Source organism: Nanorana parkeri, unplaced genomic scaffold, assembly GCF_000935625.1.
Source record: "Nanorana parkeri isolate BGI_ZX_2015 unplaced genomic scaffold, ASM93562v1 scaffold3336, whole genome shotgun sequence".
NCBI classification, from domain to species: domain Eukaryota; kingdom Metazoa; phylum Chordata; class Amphibia; order Anura; family Dicroglossidae; genus Nanorana; species Nanorana parkeri.
Window position 1 is genome coordinate 23464 of NW_017309604.1, and position 7123 is coordinate 30586.

General features: G+C 43.2%; 1 pseudogene; it reads right to left on the reverse strand.

Annotated features, from left to right (window-relative positions):
- Window positions 1-7123, reverse strand: part of LOC108803046 — a 17841-nt pseudogene that overhangs the window by 4996 nt on the left and 5722 nt on the right.

Sequence of the window (7123 nt, forward strand, 5' to 3'; positions counted from 1 at the left end):
ATATATATATATATATATATATAATATGCATTAATGGCTGTTCTCTGGGTGCTTGAACCAGAAGCAATTGAACATAGCATGGGCTATAATCACAGGAATCAGACAGACCAAAAAGAAGTGACTTTGGAGTGTAACATGAGCTAAACATTCCACTGAGAGTTTACAGCTCACAGAATCAGATAAGAATGTACTGTGTGTCTGTGTGTTATCTAAGAAAATTGCCTCTGCCAAGCAGCCCTTGATTTACAGTTTCTTAAGCACAGATACTCTTTGAAGCAAATGATGATTAATGTCCTCCATGACATGGGAGCCTCCCTGATCACATGAAAAGGTTGATAACGTAACACAATGTTAAATAGAAAATGGAGGATGTCTTCACATTTAGCAGAGATGGAACACAAACAAAATGTAATTAGGAATAAGTTAACAACAACATAAAGTCAGTCACAATGCTGTTTGTAAATATTACATAGGAAACACACACATCAAACAAAGTTCGGAGGGGCAATAAATCTCTGCAGACCTCATACTCAGTGTCCGCAGCCACCATAGCCAATCCAGGCAACACCACTTTTACGGGAAATAATTTTTGGTTTAAAGTACAGTTCCACCTTTGGAAGTGATTAAGATTTTTTTGGTGATAATTGGGAGGTGCAGGAAGATGTACATGTGTGTGCGGGGGCGATGTACATGTGTGTGCGGGGGCGATGTACATGTGTGTGCGGGGGGATGTACATGTGTGTGCATTCTTACTAGCCACAGTGCTGTTTTTCATAATTTAGGTTATAGATTTTTTTACAGGCCAGAGGCCTATAACTTACCAATCACACCGACAATATATTCAAATCCATATCTCTGAAGGTGACCATAAACCTTACAATTATATGCAGATTTTCTATGGTGAGATGGAAAACATGCATTAAGATTCCTACATCCATACAAAACTGTGTGGATGGAGGAATGTCCCACTTGGCCAAGCTTCAGTATCTTACTAGTGTGGCCCGCTGGCTCTCGCAATACTTGAACAATATCATAGGATGCAGGCAATGATCCAGTGTTTTTGGAGACAGCATGGAAGAATAGCAACATAGTGAGGCTTGGCCCAGTGGGAGATTGCTCTATAGATGCAGTTTAGCGTAAGTGGAGGAATCTGTCGCACTTTTTCAGAATGACCATAGTAAATAATATTAAGATAATTGTAAGGTTTATGCTGTATGGGCCGCTTCTGAGGGTCCTGCTGTTATCTCTAAACAGCAGTGCATAAGCTGATTTCTCTCACCTTCCCTCTCTGCTCTTTGGTGAGAGAACAGAGATGAGTCATAGCTTTGTGACTCTGTCTTATGTAGAATCTCCTGTCAGGGCCACAAATATAATGAAGTGGCCCCATGGGATTGTGTCATCCCCTGCACCCACTTAATTCAATTAAATTATTATTTTTAAACCAACAATAGTTTTAGTCACGATAAGGTACAGTTTTCTGGAACTTTCCGTCGGGCTGTTTCTGGTTTCCCATTTTGTCTGTTTTCAGGTACCCTTAATAGTGTCATTTCAATTCTGCCTGGAGATGGCTGTCGCTAGGAAGATCTTTGGAAATAAGGTGGTCGTGATTAGTTACCTAAGTTTTGGAGGGAAAAGTAAACAACCAATCAGTTGTGGGACTCACCTTTAAATGTTTACGGTCAGAAGCTCTCTTCAGCAGTGATCGTCTGCAACACAACTTGCCCCACCCTCCCTCCTTGTCGCGGCTATCCTTTTTTGGGGGTATTGTCGCCCACATATGTGGGTGGGCAGTGTTAATGTTATATTGGACTGGTGATGAGTATGGCTCGAGTCTGGGTGACTGAGCTACTTTATGTTAACTGGTTTTAAAAGTTCATTCGTTTATATATTAGTGTTGTTGAATTTAAATAAAGAATTTATATTTTGCTTTTAACCCCAATAAAGGGCCGCGGCCAATATTTTCCACTCATATCGTTTGTATAGTTTTTATTTATTCTGTCATATATTTTAATGTATTTATAGGTTGTGGGTGCGGTGGGGTTCTACAATCCCATGTAAGCGCCACAAATATAATGAAGTGGCCCCATGGGATTGTGTCATCCCCTGCACCCACTTAATTCAATTAAATTATTATTTTAATCCAACAATAGTTTTAGTCACGATAAGGTACAGTCTTCTGGAATTTTCCGTTGGGCTGTTTCTGGTTTCCCATTTGTCTGTTTCCAGGTGCCCTTAATAGTGTCATGTCAATTCTGCCTGGAGATGGCTGTCGCTAGGAAGATCTTTGGAAATAAGGTGGTCGTGAATGATTAGTTAAGTTTTGGAGGGAAAAGTAAACAACCAATCAGTTGTGGGACTCACCTTTAAATGTTTACGGTCAGAAGCTCTCTTCAGCAGTGATCGTCTGCAACACAACTTGCCCCACCCTCCCTCCCTTGTCGCGGCTATCCTTTTTGGGGGTATTGTCGCCCACATATGTGGGTGGACAGTGTTAATGTTATATTGGACTGGTGATGAGTATGGCTCGAGTCTGGGTGACTGAGCTACTTTATGTTAACTGGTTTTAAAAGTTAATTCGTTTATATATTAGTGTTGTTGAATTTAAATAAAGAATTTATATTTTGCTTTTAACCCCAATAAAGGGCCGCGGCCAATATTTTCCACTCATATCGTTTGTATAGTTTTTATTTATTCTGTCATATTTTAATGTATTTATAGCTTGTGGGTGCGGTGGGGTTCTACAATCCCATGTAGACCTTCCTTGTGTCCCCCCCTTCCACCACCTTCCACCACAATTCTTCTCATTTACAGATATGATTGCTAGAACAGACTAAAAGGGGGTAATTTTTCAAAATTGTAACAAACACAATCTTGAGTTGTTGCCCAACCAGCTTATCTTCTGTTTCTTCAAGTAAGATTTGAAAATGAAAGAGAGAAGTATATAGTAGGTTGCCATGGACAGCTGCTCCACATTTTGCCTGCTCTGGTTTTGCAAGATGAACAAACTGTGCGTTGTCACCGTGAATGTGCAAAATCTCCGGTGATGTGCGGGGTCTCTGGGAATTATTTGTTTTGGCCGCACATATGCTCTCCACACATTCCCGTTTACCCCGCACATCTACAGTGACAAAGCACAATCTCTGGTGACACCATACAATGGTGACAATACACATCCCCGGTGAGACCGCACAGTGGGGGATCTATCGGAACTGAAGCAGGCAAAATCTTGAGCAGCTGTGCATGGCAACCAATCAGCTTCTCTCTTTCATTGTAAAATCTTACTTGAAGGAACATAAGAAAATCTGATTAGTTGTCATGGGCAACAATTGCAGATTCTGTTTGAATTTAATAATAAAACTAAAAAAGAAAAAGGTGATTAAAAAGTTAAAAAAAATTAAAACAACAATAATAAGATAGTTAAAAAAAAGTAAATGATTAAAAAAAGTTACATAACAATCTAAAAAAAATTACATTGATTTCAAAATTGAATAAATAAAAATTACAAAAAAATAACAATTGAATAAATGATAAAAATAAAGAAACCGTGAACTAATTTGGAAAAATCGCCCCACCCCAAGGCCAGGTTCCACAATACGCATGCCATCCACCCCCCCCATCTAGTTGCCATTCTCAATTGGCGGCGCGGGGGGGGGGGGCGTATTGGGGAACACGGCCTTGGGACAGCAGGGAGAGTAAATCCGGCCCTGTTTCTGTGGTTATCTAGTCAACTTTGATAGGATACATATTTTAACCATCGTTTCGTATTCGACCGCACCACGTTTCGTATCACGATCGAAAACAGAATGGCCAGAATTGGAGAGTTTCCATAAAAATTAACTACTTTTAGCAAAATAAAAGCATTTTCACTTTGAGTGATAGATAATGTGGCATAGGAACTTCCGTATTTCACTTTGTTACAAGTTTAAGTTACTTTCTGTTTCGTCCGTGTTCCGCCCGTTTGTGCGCGCGCGCGCAATCCCGTCCGTCTCCATTCCAGCCTGTCATTCAGTGTGAGCAGAGTGAGACTTGTATTTTTTGGAATCTATTGATTAAAAAAATGTCAGATATTCCCTCAGAGTCTGATGGATCGTCACCTTCCACAACTGGGACACCTGAGAGACCCCCCGCAAGAAACGTGCCAGCAATATGACATTTGAGGAGATGGTGGAGCTGGTACGCATCTTTGATGCGCGTGATTACGACTGCCGTAAGGGCACTTATGGTAAAAGTGCCAATGCCCGCAAGGACAGGATTCTGTCCAAGGTGCTCTCCACCATTCGGAGAAAATTTTCCCTGGAGAGGACAAAAGACCAGGTCCGCAAACGCTGGTCAGACTTAAAGACGCGGGAGGAGGATCAGCTGAGATCAATACACCCGCTGTGCCAATTATGAGGGGCCACCACCATCCCTGTGCTGAGCTCCCGGCAGTGTACACCTGCTGTGCCCATTATGAGGAGCTCCCACCATCCCTGTGCTGAGTTCCCGGGTCTGTAAACCCCCTGTGCCCATTATGAGGGGCTCCCACCATCCCTGTGCTGAGTTCCCGGGTCTATACACACGCTGTGCACATTATGAGGGGCCACCACCCTCCCTGTGCTGAGTTCCCTAGTCCATACACCTGCTGTGCCCATTATGAGGAGCTCCCACCATCCCTGTGCCGAGTTCCCAGGTCTGTACACCCGCTGTGCCCATTATGAGGAGCTCCCACCATCACTGAGCTGAGTTCCTGGGTCTGTACACCCGCTGTGCCCATTATGAGGGTCTCCCACCATCCCTGTGCTGAGTTCCCGGGTCTGTACACCCGCTGTGCCCATTATGAGGGGCCCCACCATCCCTGTGCCGAGTTCCCGGGTCTGTACACCCGCTGTGCCCATTATGAGGGGCTCCCACCATCCAAGAGCTGTGTAATGTATTATTTCTGGGATTTTGAGTACACTATAGCCAGTGGCATTGTACATTGATTCCTGTATAATTATTTTGAAACACTTTACATTTAATTATATTGCAATGCACAACAACCTTTTTTTTTATTTCCTTCCACCGCTCCAAGCTTGCCTGATGTGACGGTGGGGGAGGGGACATTAGAGTGTAAGCTCCTCTGTGTACAGAGAATAATGTGACTGTGGGGGGACATTAGAGTGTAAGCTCCTCTGTAGGGTACAGATACTGATGTGACCGGCTCAGTGTTGCCTGTGTACAGCACTGCAGGATATGTCAGAGCTATATTATAATACCAGTGTGATTGGCTCAGTGTGGCCGAGGTGCGGCGGTGTGCAACGTTGTGCGGTGCCCCTAAAAGCCATTTAAGGGGCAGAAAAATTGATCATGGCTGGGAATGACTAAATCGTATCATGTTCCTGATCATGCATGGTCAACGGTTACAGGGATAAAACAATATTCAAAAAAGATTTTCATGTCCCTTTAATAGTGAAGAAGACTACAGCACCGCAACCAGAATGGCAACGGTGGCAATTCTGCTGCGAACGTACGTAACATCGTCCGTTCGTGCGCACGTTCGAACAACATATTTCCGAATTCTATACCCGAAACCGAAATCCGTTTCTGAAATCCGAATCCGAACAAAATTCGAAACCGAATACGAACAAAATCCGAAACCGAATCCGAAATATGAAACGAAACAAACAGAGTACCCGAAATGAGAAAAACGAAAGAAACGAAATCCGAAACGGAACGAAACAAATTTTTTCCGGCTGCACATGTCTACCGTCCTGTGTATCCAGCACACGACCAATACAGTCCCGGCAGAAGTTACCTCTCCCTACCCCTTGATGCGCACGCACGCGGATTTGACAGGTGCCGTGTGATTAGCGCACGGATGGTGGTGTGAACGGGCCCCATGTGATGAACTGATTTTGGGCCAGCGGAGATCTCTGTGATTTCCTCACCAACCCATGGAGGTGTGAAGGGGCCCCATACCCAGCGGCACAACATGCATACCGCCAGACCCCTCTTTGCTGTTGGGCTTATTTTCACTCACCATCATACAGTTTCCACTTGTGCAATGCAAGGAAATGAGCGGACATTTTGAGCCCTATATGTATGTACACACACATACATGCAGGTTAGGGGTCACCCAGAACCTCTCCGTTAACTTCCCTCCCACCACCACTTTTAGGCTAAGCATGCACTGATTAGTGGACGGGATGTGGCTTAGTTTTATATGTCGTCCATTTCTTCAATGCATTTTTGAGGAGGGTAAGGAGTACATGTTAGATACTATAACTTTTATCATTTATTTAATATACTTTTTATATACTTTATCTTACTTTTTTTGAGGAGCAAGTCATAATGCCATAATTTCGGTTAAAGTTGGATATGGCTGAATCAAAGAAATTTGCAATCGTCAAATTTACAGAAGATGATGCTCCAGGCGTTACTCCACTTTCATGGCTGGAGGCTGATAACTCCACGTGTTACTATCCAGAGGCCAAAACTGACCAAAGGGACCAAAGGAGAGAGCACCTCAATAAGGAGGCCGTGAATCCACAGAATAGAAGCATACAAGGGGCACATCTGCAAAGTGCATGTTATGTACATGTATTGTGAGTATCTACTCTTTTGTATAGTAGATACTCACAATACATGTACAGGGAGTCCGATACAAGAAGTAAATTGACTCAACAAAAATGTAAACGGGATGAACCTTTTTTAGGGGAGATGGGACTCCCATCGGCCCCGAGGGAAGGGATGTCCCACTCAGGAGAGAGAAAAGAAAAATCAATACAGGGAACTCAACTAAACATGACCAACACAAAGACCATCCTAGACCAATATCTTCTCAAACGCCCTCAATAAATAGTTTACAGGTCATTAATCTAAGCCCATATACGTTCACTGAAATACAACTGAATCTGATTTCCAAAAGGACTAACTTTCTGTCCGGAGGCACCACCAGACAGATTTGGGATTGTCAAAGATGTCAATCTCTTTGCACGCAAGTTGTTACTTAAACAAATACATGACAAAGCAGATTTACCACTGGGAGGCCTACTTAGGGACTGGAATGACTTCTCCACAAGAGACTACAGAGCACTTAGGGACTTACAAGACCTATGGGAGGAAGGACATATCTCAGAGGAGGAAGATGAGGAAGGGACCCCCC